The sequence below is a fragment of the Phodopus roborovskii genome, unplaced genomic scaffold, assembly GCF_943737965.1.
Source record: "Phodopus roborovskii unplaced genomic scaffold, PHOROB, whole genome shotgun sequence".
In the NCBI taxonomy this organism is placed as follows: Eukaryota; Metazoa; Chordata; class Mammalia; order Rodentia; family Cricetidae; genus Phodopus; species Phodopus roborovskii.
Window position 1 is genome coordinate 10,926,914 of NW_026126416.1, and position 13,575 is coordinate 10,940,488.

Sequence of the window (13,575 nt, forward strand, 5' to 3'; positions counted from 1 at the left end):
TGCCGGACCCGGCTAGAGTTGGGGCCACCCGGGGTCCTGCCTGGCCTCTCCCTCCCGCGGCCACGATGAATGGACCTGTGGTGCCAGGCCCCGGCGGAAGCAGACACCTCCGGCCCGGCCGGCCAAGCACGCTGGCACTGGGCCCGCCGTCTGTCCCGGCCCGCCAGGCTTCCCGGCTGTGCCTAGTGCAGGGAGGCCGGCCGGCCCGAGCTTCCAGCGGTACGGGATGCTTTGGGGGCTTCTTCCCGTACTGTAAACCACCAGCTGTACTTCTGTTGGGGTCACTCTTCGTAGACGGTAGTTAACAAAGTGGTTTTAGCTCAGAGGTTTCCCATTTTCCCATCTGAAAAAAACCAAACCCCAAAAAACAGGGTTTCTGCTTGTCTCTGTTTGAGAGACAGCGGTGAAGACCAGTACGTGTAGGAAGTTGCCAGCTAGTATTGACTGTTCTTGTGGGATGTCTGGTTAGGGACGTGGGAGACAAGGGAACAAGGTGGATCCTGGCTCACACTGTGAACCACACAGGGCTGCAGAAGTCACACACCTGGATTTCGCCCCCTTGACCACCTGAGGCTCATGTCTCCTGACCTCTGAACCTGGGTTTCCTTATCTGTAGCCTGAAGATAGTACCACCCACTCACCACTGGGGTCGGGGAACTGGGCAGGAAGTATGGGATCTTGTGCAAAACAGCAATTTGGCAATAACTCCTGAGGTCAGAGGTCAGGACTGGGAAACACCAAGGAAATGAAACTTTGGAGGATCCTGGAGCCTCCCACATCTCTATTTGCTCTAAGCTAGTCGTTCATTTGCTTAAACTCTTCTGTGGAAGTCTTGGGTGGAATTTTGAGTAGAGCCTCACACTGAAGGCTAAAGAACTACACACTGGACACAGCCCTGTACGATCGGGTATTCTCTTACCATCACACCATTTCCTTACATTTTCCCCAACTGTTATTAACTTCCTGCATTGGAGAAATCTCTGGGCTCCAGACACCCTGCTGCCTGACTGAAAGTTGTCTTAATGTGTTAATGAACTTTGCAAGGTCAGCCCACTATGGTCTGCCAGCTTGTTTCTTTTGAGAAGCAGCTTCCTGTTCTGAGGGACTGTGCAGGAGAGGTCAGGGCAGACCTCAGTAAGTTTTCCATTTAGAGGCTAGGGCAAGCCTTGATTGCCTGGCTCCTGGATTTCTTGGGGCCCAGAGAAGGCCAAGATTGGGGGATGAAGGCAAGAAGGGATCTTGAGGTTTGGAAGCAGCAGGTTTTCATAAAGTTGTAGTATGTTATAAAAGAACTCTTCCATTTCATATTTAGGACTTGAACTCTGACCATCTACCTGTTCTAAGGAGTTAGAGTGGTTATTATAATGCATGAATGTTTTTGTTGATAGGAAACATTTTTCTTTCCCTTCCCTCCCCTCTCCTTTTCTCCCCTTCCCTCCTCCCTCCTCTCCTTCCTTCCTTTTTGCCATTTTCAGGACAAAGTCTTAGTCCCAACTACCATCTACGTAGCCTGAACTGACATTGTACTCCTGGTCCTCTTGCCTCTCCCTCCCAAGTGCAGAGATTACAGGTGTGCACCCCAACACCCAGCTTGATGGGAGAGTTTTAAATAAATCCTGAATCAGTCACATTTGAGCAATTATGCTCTTTGCTGAAATGAGCCTTAACTCTATATGCTACAATAATTATATAGCACCAAACTCAGTTTAGATGGTTGCATGCAAATGATTTAATTGGAATATTGGATTATTATGTAGTAGGGATACTTTTTAAAAGCATAGGATCTCAACTACTTACTTGGACTTATATCTCCAGGGCTTTAACTAATAGACATATGACAAGGGGATCAAGCCAAGAGTCATGGTTTCCCTTGCCCAAATCTTGTTTCCAGAAAGGATAATGTCACTTGTGACATCCCTTTATCCATCCTGGGTCTGCAGTGGTGAAGGCCTTGTAAGTCCCTTTGCAGTGAGTAGTGCAAATGTGGGCTGTCTGGCCCCTGGAGGAGGTCAAGATTGGGGCTCTTAGGTTTTGAGGCCCAGGGTGTCTGTAGTTCATACATACTGATTAGAGAGACTACCATCTCAGGGTATAAAAGTATCTGAATCCAACTTAACTTTAGAATCAGATAGCGCATGCTGTGTTTTTAGACATCAGAATATACCTGTGTTTAGGGTAGGTGTGGTTGACACCCATTCAGTAGATGAGACCCTGGAAGTCCATCGGATAAGAAGGCTTTGGGACCTGTTCCAGTTGCCAACTGCTGGGTGACATCGCTCCAGCTTACTGAACGGGCTGTGGGGCCACATAATTCTATCCTGCTGGGACAGTAATTACCCAAGGGGGGCCACAGAACTAGAAGATTAAAATGAGTTTCAGTGGCAAGGTGTAGAGTCTGTGAAAATTTGGCAGTAGAAAAAGGCACTTGCCATTTCACTCCTTTATAAAGAGTTTCTGCTCTGGGCTTTCAAACTCCATACATACAAATGTGTGACATGTGAATTTGTATGAAGAAGCTGTTGTCCACAACAGCATTGTCCATACTATGTACAGCTGTAGACATATACAGCTGTGTAAGTTTAAAGGATGTAAGTTAAAGTGCAGTAACATTTTAACATTCCATTTTGTAGCTAAGTTGCAAGTGCTGAGTAATTGCATGCAGAGCTACATCTTCTTGGCAAGTTTGACCAGACAGTACCAGGCCAGGGTAGCTGTTATCCAAAGGTTCAGGTCCCTGTTCCTCCTGATCACATGCAAACATAATAATGTTGAACCAGGTGAAATGTCCATTTTGTCTGCCAAAACAGATGGCTGATAGCAGTTTGCTCACTTAGCTCAGTAAATTGTCGCCTTTAGGAAACATTAGTCATGGTGGCTGGAGAGTTGGCTCAGCAGTTAAGAGCTTTTGCTGTTCCTACTAAGGACTAGATTTGGTTCCCAGCACCAACATGGTGGGTCATAACTGCTTGTTTCTCCAGCTCTAGGGTATCTGACATCTATCTACCGGTCTCTGTGGACACCAGAGTTGTACATGATGCACACACATACATGCAGGCACTCCTACATAAAATAAAAATAAATCTTAAAAAATGCAGTTCAACTCTATGTGCATAAGAGGAAAAGGGGGTAGGGCAGGGAGACAGGCACTTTTACCTAAAACTAACAGCTTGAAGATGGCCACATGTACCAAATACAGAAAAAAGAGGTAGGCACTAGATGGAAAGTATGCAGCTTGTTGGAAAGTAAATATTTAATTCTAAGTGAGAAAGCCTGGGCGATGGAGGCTGCTTAGCATTATAGAATATTAACTTGGGGACTTCCTAGGAGATTGTTTTCTTAGGCAGACAGATTCTGAACGAGTCTCCTGAAACAGGCAGGCACACACCCAAATTTGAAACCAGACTCACCTTCTGCTTTTCTTTTAAATGTTGGTAATGTTTAGCTCTCAACTTTTCAAAATGAAAGGCAACTTTATAAAGGATGCTATATAAATTACATGTTTCCTGGTTGTTTAGGCATGGCTAGGATACTCTCCTGGTCCTCAGAACTTTCACATTCCAGTGTGCTGGAGTTATTTCCTGAGCACTGTGGAGACTGCTTGCAGGTCCTGTTATCCTCCGTATGGCCTTGAAAGTTCACTGGGCCTTAGGAAGACTGAATTCTTGGTTGTACACATGTCAGTGCTCCGTAGGCTGTTGGAAGCCCAAGTTTAAAGGAAACCTCCAGTGATGGGCAACTGGTTATTCTCTTGGTAGTCAGAGAGAGGGTCCACTGAGGTGGTGCTGGCAGTCATTGGCTATGTATAGTGACAATGAGCACCATCTGATTCAGAAGCTGGATTAAACAACCATCTTGAACCCAAACTTTTAATTCTGTACCTAAGCCTGGACAGGCTGTGAGCAGACAAGGCCTGTGTTAATGTCTTCAGATTCCAAGCTGGTGAGTGCCTGTGTGGATCTAGAACTTGGAACAAAACATCTGTTTGCCAACCCTTTGTTACTAAACAACAAAACAACCTTTAAAAAAGGAACTTTGTTTTTTTTTCTTTTTTTTTTTTTTCATTAAAATTTAGGTTTTTAAGGCTTTCACAAGAAAAGTGAGACTTTGGTTTGATTCTTGCATGGCATTTGTGAGGCTGTGCTTGCCTGGCGAATGTGGTGAGCTTGGCAGTCCCTAAGAGTCTGTAGAGCTGCAGCAGGGTGTGCTGCAGTTTAGGTGCTGTGAGCAGCCTTGGGTGGGGTCTAATCCCAGGGACAAGGAGAAAGACCTCTTTTCCTTGGGCTTCTGTGTTCCTTTCCTGTAAAATAAACAGGTGGCTCCATTTCTCAGGCCATGAGCCTTGGGTCATCTTTAACCCTTGCTGTCTCATACTTGCAAATGCCGTCAGCCCTGCTTTCTAAGTGGGAACCCCAGTACGGTCCATCTCACCATCTCTGCTGGTTCCACTTCGTCCTTCGGTCACTTTCGCCTCTTGCCCACTTTATTGAGTCTTTGAAGTACTTTCCCAGTTCTGGCTTCACCCCTGCCTTCTGCACCGTTGCTGCAGTTGGTGGTGTGGTGTCACTGCTCTGTCTGGCCTTGTCAGTGGTCTCCGGTGCCTCACTTATACTGCTGCCCCTTTGCTGCCCTCTTCTTCAGCCATGTTGCTCACCTCCTTAGTCCTCTCCTCCGGCTTGTACTTGCTATAGGGCTTTGCCATGTGTTCCTTCTACCTGAGTTTTCCCATATAGATCCACACTTGCTCCTCTACCTGCCTCAAGTCTGTTGATCATCTTGTTTAAAGTGACAGATACCCTCCCATCCTGTCCAACCTGTACATAGCTTTCTCCTCATTCCTGCTGCTTGGTATGTCCCATCTTTGCCCTGTCTGTCATTGTCTCACTGGAGGACAAACTCTCTTCACACAGGTATATTGTCTGATTTATTTTCCTAGGTAATCCCAGGGTCTAGGACAGTAATGGCACCTAGTAGATGTCCATGCTCACTGGGCTAGTGGAGAGGCTTTTCTATTGCAAGTTTATAATCATTTAGTTTAAAGTAGTCTGGATTGCTAGAGCATCAAATAGAAACACAAAACATCTCAGAGCTAATGGGAGTGAGTTTTGGATTACCTCCAGCCTGGCTCCAGTTGAGAATTTGACAAGAACATTGAGTGGTGCTATCAAATGTCATCAGCCCTTTGCTGCCCTCTGAGGTCAGAGGTGTAGATGAGCCTTGGGGCAGGGGTGTGGGCTTGCATGTTGGCCCTCTGTCCTGGGCTTCTGTGTCTGTAGGACAGTTTCATGACTCTAGACTGTGCCTGTGTCTTCACAGCTGCTCTGGTCCCTAGAGGAGTATTAGGGATCACCCACATTTCCCAGGGTACAGAAGGTCCTGGGTCAGGCTTGCAGAGGAACTAGTCTGTCTAGGAAACAAAATGTTATTTTTGGTTTGAACAATGTGGTAGCTTTCTCTAAAAAGAGTTGAATTTTGTGCTTGGAGAATAAAAGTGTGCCATAGAAGTAAGAGGGAGAATTATTGTCTTGTAGTTGGCATGGTGCTTTCTTTTCTCTCAGTCAGACTTTTTGTCAGGCAAAGGAGTGAGAGGAGGTTTTACCTTACCTCGTGGAAGTGTCTCCTCTGAGGAACTTTGTATGGAAGCTAGCTGAGGAAACTTGGCGGTCTGCTAGGTAAGATCAGATTCCAGACCCTTTCCTTTATTTTCCTTCTACTTTCCTACTTTAGGCAAAGAAATGGTAAGTGCATCCTGGAGTTCCAGTCCTTTGTGGTGAGTGTGAATGAATCATTTTTACATGGAAGGGTAAAAGACCCTTGTCTATACCCAGATGGTATGTTTTCTAGAACTTCTCATTTGGTGCTTAAAATTACAATATTAAAACCAACTTTGTTTTCCATGAAGATTGTTCCTGAATAGGAATTAGATATAGATTTATTTCTGTTGGCTATGTAATTCCTGTAGTTAATGTTTGTTTGCAGTTAGAAAGTCACTTCATAGTAATCACAGTGATTGAGAAAAGGAAGAAGATGAAGAGTAATGAATTATTAAACCCTTAATGAAAAGTCTTATTAGTGACATGTCAAGGGACTTCTCAAAGGCCCATGCCTTTGAAGCCCCACTCCTCGTCATTATAAGTCACTTCCCAGGTAAGTTGGATGATCCAGGGCTGCCTTTTGTACTGTTTTCATTTTTAAAGACAGCGAAGAGAATAGAACTACTGTTCTAAAAAACCCCAGCCACTCCAGGAAGTGGACACCCTCCTTGGCTAAGGTCCCATTAATTTCTCTTTGGAGAGAGCAGTGTCCTATATACTTGTTAGAGCTGGGAGATGGCAGTAGCAACAGTACTCTGTGACAGTCCTTAAAGTGTCCCTTCAGGATGCAAGGTGTGTTTATTTTTAACTCTTTACTGAAATGAATGTGTATGTACTGGAGGCATGGTGAAATACACTTATTTAAACTTCACACCCTTGTTTAACTAGTTCTTTTGTATTCCTGTGTCTCCTTGTGGCCTTTCTTCAAGGATACCTGCTTTTCTGTTTATAACATCACAGTGTCTTTGCTGGTGTGTGAACATAATGGAAGTGGATCACGTGACATGTGCTTATTTGTCTTTCCCTTGGTGTGTATGTAAGATTCATCCATGTGGTAGAGATAGCTGTGGTCTGCTCATTTGTTCTTGTTTCGTCCAGTGTGTGAGGGTATCAAAGTATCTGGCTAGCTTCCAGGGAGGAGCTGTTGTGGATAAATAACCCTGGCATAATTGGTCTCGCCCTGACTTTTGGTTAGCATGCACACATATTTTTGTTGGGTCTGATATCTAAATCTGCAATCGTGGGCCATAAAGAAGCATATGCTCAGCTATAGAGAAAAGTGCTAGACTTTTCTTTCAAAGTGCTTGTTGTAATTTATGCTCTCACGCAGTATTTGAGAGCTTGGGGGTGTATTATAAAATGGCTGACTTAAAAAAAAAAAGAACTAAAGTGAAGTTTGAATCACCATTGATAATAAGAAGAGTTAATTCCCACATGCTAGAAGTTTTGTGTTGTTGGGGGTGGGACCAGTAGGATTTGCTGATCAAGGTGGACCTTTGCAGAGGGCTGTGGAGAAAGGCCAGACTGCTGACATTCTTCACAACAAAGCCAAGCGGGAAAGCAGTAGTCAGTCAAGGCAGAAGCTGAGCAGTCCCTCTACCTGTGGATTTTATAAAAATGAAGGGACAGGCATTTCTAGTTAGAATACTGGTCCGCCTCCAGGCGTTAAACATTTCTGTGTCCCGAGTGTAGTTGAATGGTTGGTTCCTGCTTTGCATTGGATTCCAGCCTCAGTCCTGCAGAAAAGAAACCAAAACAAAAAACAAAGAACTTTTTTTCCTACCATAGAGCTGCTAGGGTAGGGGGAACACAGCCTGAAAGTTGGCAACAAAAGTTGTCCCTCATGAAGGTCACATGACATGCTAGGAAGTTCAGACTCATTTAAGACTCTGCTTGAAAGGTTACTAGACAGTGCTCCTGGGCCAGTCCTTGAGTATTTGAAGGAGCACACCTATTTCCTGGGCTTCCGAGAATCCCCAAGGCATGATTACAACAGGAACATGGACAGTGGATAGTTATGACACACAAGGAACTAAACACAAAGGTTGCAAAGGGCTGTGGACAAAGACCAGTAAGAACAGCTCTGTGAACAGGAGGTAGAGTTGTTGAACAGTATCACTGGCTGTGCTGAGAGTAATAGGAAAGGTTTAAAGTATCTACAAGCGATAGAAACTATGGAATAATCTAGCACACTTGAAAAGGGAATTGTCTAATTTATAACCACAACAGAGAAATTTTAGTGATCCTGTAACTAATCAACAACTTTGGATAAAACCATAAAGAGTGTGGTCTGTATGTGAATACACACACACACACACACACACACACACACACACACACACACACACATTTATATACAAAACCCTGCAGCCACCTAACACACACTTCATAGTATTTATATGGCTGTGTCAAGGGCAAAAGGAGTCCAGGATAGGTGGGAGACTAATGTTAGACAAAATGAAGATTTAAATCCAAGTGTCACTCTACGTAAATTAGAAATACAAATAAAAAAACCCAAATAGAAAAATAACCATGTATTTCAAAATTTAAAAATACTTGTAATGTTTGTAGGCCATAAAGTAGGGAATTATAAAATGTTTTGACAGCAATAAAGAAAATGGTACATATTAAATTTGTAGTGTATTGCTGAAACATTTTCTGACAGATTAAAGTAACTTTAATCATTCAAAAAGGGAAGAAGACTATTGAGCAAGGCATCTGTCTTGGTGCTGTTTGTGCTAACTAGGATAAAAAGCCATTTATTTAACTTGATAAAAGTGAGAGTAAGCCCAGTGGGTCATGAGGCAGTGAAGGAAGAGCAGAGGAGACAAGCAGCCCCAGAGCTATGGGGCCTCCTTAGAAGAGACAGTGGGCATTGGTGGTTCTCAAGCAAAGCGTGAGCAAGAGGCACATCAGCGAAATAAAGTACTACGGATGCAGACATTGACAAGACAAGTGATAATTTATGAAGAACTCACGTTAAATCAATTTTTAAAAATTTAATACCATGGGTGCTTACCTAAAACAGCCAGGTATAATGGCACACTGCTGTGTTCTGAGCACTCTGAAGGCTGAAGTAGGAAAGATCTTGAGGCCAGTTTTCTTAAAATTTCCATGTTTTTAATATTTTGTTTAACAAATGATGGTTTTGTTTCCTTTCTTAGTATCTTTTCTGTGAAGATTAAGCTTTGTCTTAAGTCATACAGACTGCTTGGGAATAAACTGCATTTGGGTGGCATGTATTGGTTAATGGTGGAGCTTCTGTAATAGAAGACTCATTCAGGATATGTAGCTAGGCAGTCTTAAAATCATTTTTAATAGAAAGTGGAGAAAGATATGTTATCACTTAATGATACATAGCTTGTTTTTTACAGGTTAATATGACAAAACTTATGCAAGTTGTGACAATCCTGAAACATTTCTAGAAAGTCAAACATATCAGTACTAAACTTAGGGGAGAGAGAAAGCTGCATGTTCCTGTAATCATAAGGAATTGGATCCTTACCAAACATGTAAAGAATACATATTCCAGTTCCCAAACTTAGACGAAAAAGAGAGAAAAGGATGTTATTGTTATGTATCTTCTCATTCTGATGTCAGCTAACCTTGTTCTGTAGGAATAGTAGGAGGGGAGAAATCACCAGTTGTCTCATACCTAAGAAGAAAAGCCAAACTCAACAGTATATACAAAGACAGTGTGATGTTTGCCCTGGGAATGCAGACTTTAGTGTTGAAAAGTAAGTGTATGCTCATCTGCTGTACTGATAGGTTATAAGAGTAGAATGGTATGATTATTTTAACAGATACAGAGAAAATATGTGACAGGATTTACCATGTATAATGCAGGTAAAAAGCAACTTCTTTAAGCTGATAAAGATGTCTACAGAAGTCAACAAGCATTGTACAGCTGGCACCTACATTGTCCCCTTAGGTATGAGTAAAGACTGCCTTCTGTCCTTCTCTTTAGCATTGTACCAGTGGTCTGACTCCACAAAAAACTCAGGAAAAATAAAACAGGTCAAGATTGGGAAAAAGGGAACAGACTGATTTGTATGCTTACAGATGCAGGAGAGTTTAAAAAACAAAACACCTAAGGGCATATCACTACAATTCGGCAGAGTTGCTCAGGAAAACTGAATCTTTCACACTTTTGCTTGCCAGTGACAGACAACAAAACCTTAGTGACCGTATGCAGGACTATAAAACTGAAGAACCAAGAATTCTCTCTTTGAATTTATTCATATGAGTGCTGGTTATTAAACACTCTGATAGATAGCGGTCCAATACCTACTGAAAACTGGCGTTTGGCTGTATCCAGTGCTGACTGATCTCTGCTTTCTGAGCATGATGTCTATTACAGTAAGAAAGCTTTGTGGACCAGTTGTGTGTTTTGAGGATCCTTTACTATGCCATGTAGGCCTGTCATCTTCCATAATAAAGTGGAGGCTGGTGGCTTCTTAAACCCAGAGGATTTAGGTCTATTCAAATACCTACTTTTTCCAAGACTTTTTTTTTTTTTTTAAAGGAAACACAAAAGCTTGTTAATTCTCTATTTTATTTCTTCAGGCATAGAAATTGAGTTCGAAATGGCTGATGATTAAGCAGGACTTATAATAGAATATATTTTTATTTTTAATGTCTCAGCTCTTTAAGATGAGTGATGATGTTTCTTTAAAGTAGGAAGTTACTTTTAACATGAAATTATTTCAAACTCTTACTTTCAGTTGCTACATTTTCTTCAGTTACTCTGCTTTAAAAAAAAATCTAAGTTTTTAGATGAGAGACTACAATGCTTTTTTGGAAATATTAATGTTAATAAGCATTGTACTTCATAGGTAGCCAGAGGAAAGTGAGGGGAGTGACAGAGGCCCAGTCTGAGCTGACTTTGGGATACTGTTAGGTGGGGTGTGGGCAGCTGGTGTCATCTTGGTCCTTAATGTTCAGATAGAACAGGGATTGTTGAGATAGGAAGTGGGGACTAACACCGAATGTGCGCTGAACTTTTGAAGGGCTGCACCCTCTATGAAAGGGCAGGGAGTTTTCTAGTTAGTAGCAAGAAGAGATGATGGGGAAAGCCAGTCAGGGCAAAAGCTGAAATTTTTCCATCAGAGGTGCCTGCAGCATATAACAATCAGCCCATGGCTGGTGATTCCCTTCCAGGCCTGGCTGAAGCAAAGGTAAAATGATGTTTAGGGGAAAGACCCTAAAGAATTGCCACCATTAAAGTCCAACAGCAATGTAATAGAAAATTAGAATTGAAGGTAGAATAGAAGGCAAGGAAAGAAATAGAAAAGGGGGTAAGAAGGTACCATGGAAGAAGCCAGCAGACTTGAAAAGGTCGGAACAACTCCCAAGAATTCATTAAAGCACTGTCTGGTTTCAGCCTAAGTGAGAGTATAAGTAGATCTTATGTCTGAAGTCTTCCCTAGTGGCTGCACAAGAGAATTATTAAGGTCTAATTAGAGGTGACACCTTGAAGGAACACGAGGAGTGAGACAGTTGTCAAGGGACTTCAGTGATGAACAGTTTTCCAAAATTGATGTTGATATGATGACCTCTCAGTCTTGGAGCACAATAAACCTAAATAAGATTAAATGCACATATGTATTTTGTGGACTCCTTAGAACCCTGAAGATAGAACTTTAAAGTGATGAGAAGGGCTAGGGAGAGCACATGGTCTGTGTGCAGACCCCATTTAAAAGTCCACCTGTAACCCCAGCACTCAGGAGGTAGAGACAGGGTCTCGGGCTAGCTAGAGTAGCCCATCAGTACACTCTAGATTCAGTTGAGAGACTGCCACAACAAAGTCCTCAAGAATGAGAGAGGAAGACAAATCAACTTGGGGCCTCTCTATACATGTAAACATGTTCATTCACATCCGACACTCCCCGCACGTGCACACACCACACACACACACGTAAAAGATGGTAAGAGATGAAAAGATAAAGGGTTACAGTAGGTTGGCAGCATGTTTTCAGTAGTAAACTTTCTACCAGCAAAGAAAAGCCTGTAGATAAAAATCAAATCTTTTGAGTGGTGAAAGAAAGGTTTTGTATGGATTCTGTACAGTTAATTCATTCATGAAGAATGAAGGTGAAATCAAAGTCTTTTCAGGGGATCTGGACTGTAAAAATGGATCAGGAAGCTGTACTTGTTCAGAGAATTGACCAGCGGAATTTTTGGCAAGACCCTTATGGGCTGAAATACAAGAAGCAATGATGAACAAATGACACACTTTTGAGTAGTTAAACAAATACATATTAACTATCTGTCAGAGCAACTGTGGTTAGATGAGATGGGTGTTATATGCTGTTTTACTCTTTTTTTGTGGGGGGGCTGTGTTTATGCTTTTTTTGTGGGGGGGCTGCCACCTAGCTCCCAAATAAATCATACACAGACTTATTCTTAGTTATGAATGCACAACATTAGCTTGGCTTGTTTCTAACCGGCTTTTCTTAACTTTTAAGTTAGCCCATCTACCTTTTCCCTCTGAGCTTTTATCTTCTTTACTTCTGTATATTTTACTTTGCATCTTACTCTATGGCTTGCTGGGTGGCTGGCCCTCTGATGTTCTCTCCTTGTTCTCCTATTCTTTCCTTGCTTCTTCCTTGTATCTCCTTCTATTTATTCTCTCTGCGTGCCAGCCCGTCTATCCTTGCTCCTGCCTTGCTATTGGCCACTCAGCTCTTTATTAGGACCATCAGGTGTGAATTACAACTTGACAGAGTTAAACAAATGCAGCATAAACAAAAGTCATACTTCTTAAAATAATATCTATCAACATGGGGCGGAGCTCCTGTTGGATGGAAGGCAGCAGCAGACTTAAGTCTTTTATGTTCTCCTGTTGGAGCAAGGGATGGAGAAGTGAAACAGAGTCAATCAATTATGTGTGTTAGGAAAATGGAGGGTGAACATTACAGTTCAAAAATGTAAAGGAGCTGGGCGAGCTGGTGCATCCCTCACGTCTGCTTCTATCCCAGCCTTCGGATGGCAGGTCTCTTGAGAGTGAAGCCAGTCTGGTCTGCCTAGAGTGTTCCAGGCCAGCCAGGGATACATAGTGAGACCCTGTCTCTCAACAAACAAGCAAATACTAAAGGGAACTCATTTTAAAAGCTATAAGGCAAGAAAGGATAGTGCCTGAGTAATAGAACATTGCAAAAGTGATAAGGGTGTAAGTAAAGAAACACTGTTATCAGTAGGCACCACAAAATAAAAAGGATAAATGTGTGCATTATATAGAAAATCACAATAGGTGTTGGTGGACTAAACAAAATGCCACTGGGATTAAAATAAAACCCAGTTCTATGCTATTTTTAGGAGTAACATTTAAAATGTGAATTGAGTAAGGTTGAAAAAGAAAAAGAAAAATGCTAGTCTCAGAAGAGTTGGAGAAGATTTGAAAATAATCAGACAAACTAGAATTTAATGAAAAAAATTATTATGATATTAAAGAGGGTCATTCTCAATGGGAAGAGAAATAGCAGTACTTAACCAGGAAGACTATTAATTGTGATTTTACATCCTAACAAGATGGTCTCAATAAAACACAAATTGAGGATTCCAAGAAGCAACTGAAAAGAATGTGAGCATAGTGGAAAGATGAGAGCTCTCAGTAACTGTTGGATTAGATAAAAAGGTAAGAGAGAGAGGAAGAGACAGACTGATTTTTAGATCATAGTTAAAAATATGGAAGTTTACAGAGCAGTTAAAATTAGATTTATCTGTGATAATTCAATCCCTTCTGTATGTTAGGAGAGTTAAATACATTGCCACACCACAAGTCAAAGAAGAAATATGTGGGGATTTGGAAATTGAACAATAATGGAAATGTTCATTATAGCTTTAAGATGAAGTTATAGGAGTATTGAGAGGAAATTAACTGCCTTAAGTATTTGCTACAAGGAGAGGGCCAAAAATTAATATACATTCATGCCAAGAAGTTGGAAAAACAGTGTAAACCAAGGGAAGATGGGGGGGGGGGGAT

At 42.0% G+C, this 13,575-nt stretch overlaps 1 protein-coding gene across 1 annotated transcript in view; it reads left to right on the top strand.

Annotated features, from left to right (window-relative positions):
- The window catches only part of Rrbp1 (ribosome binding protein 1), a 60,891-nt gene that overhangs the window by 994 nt on the left and 46,322 nt on the right, over positions 1-13,575 (top strand). The gene's annotated exons all lie outside the window — the stretch shown is intronic.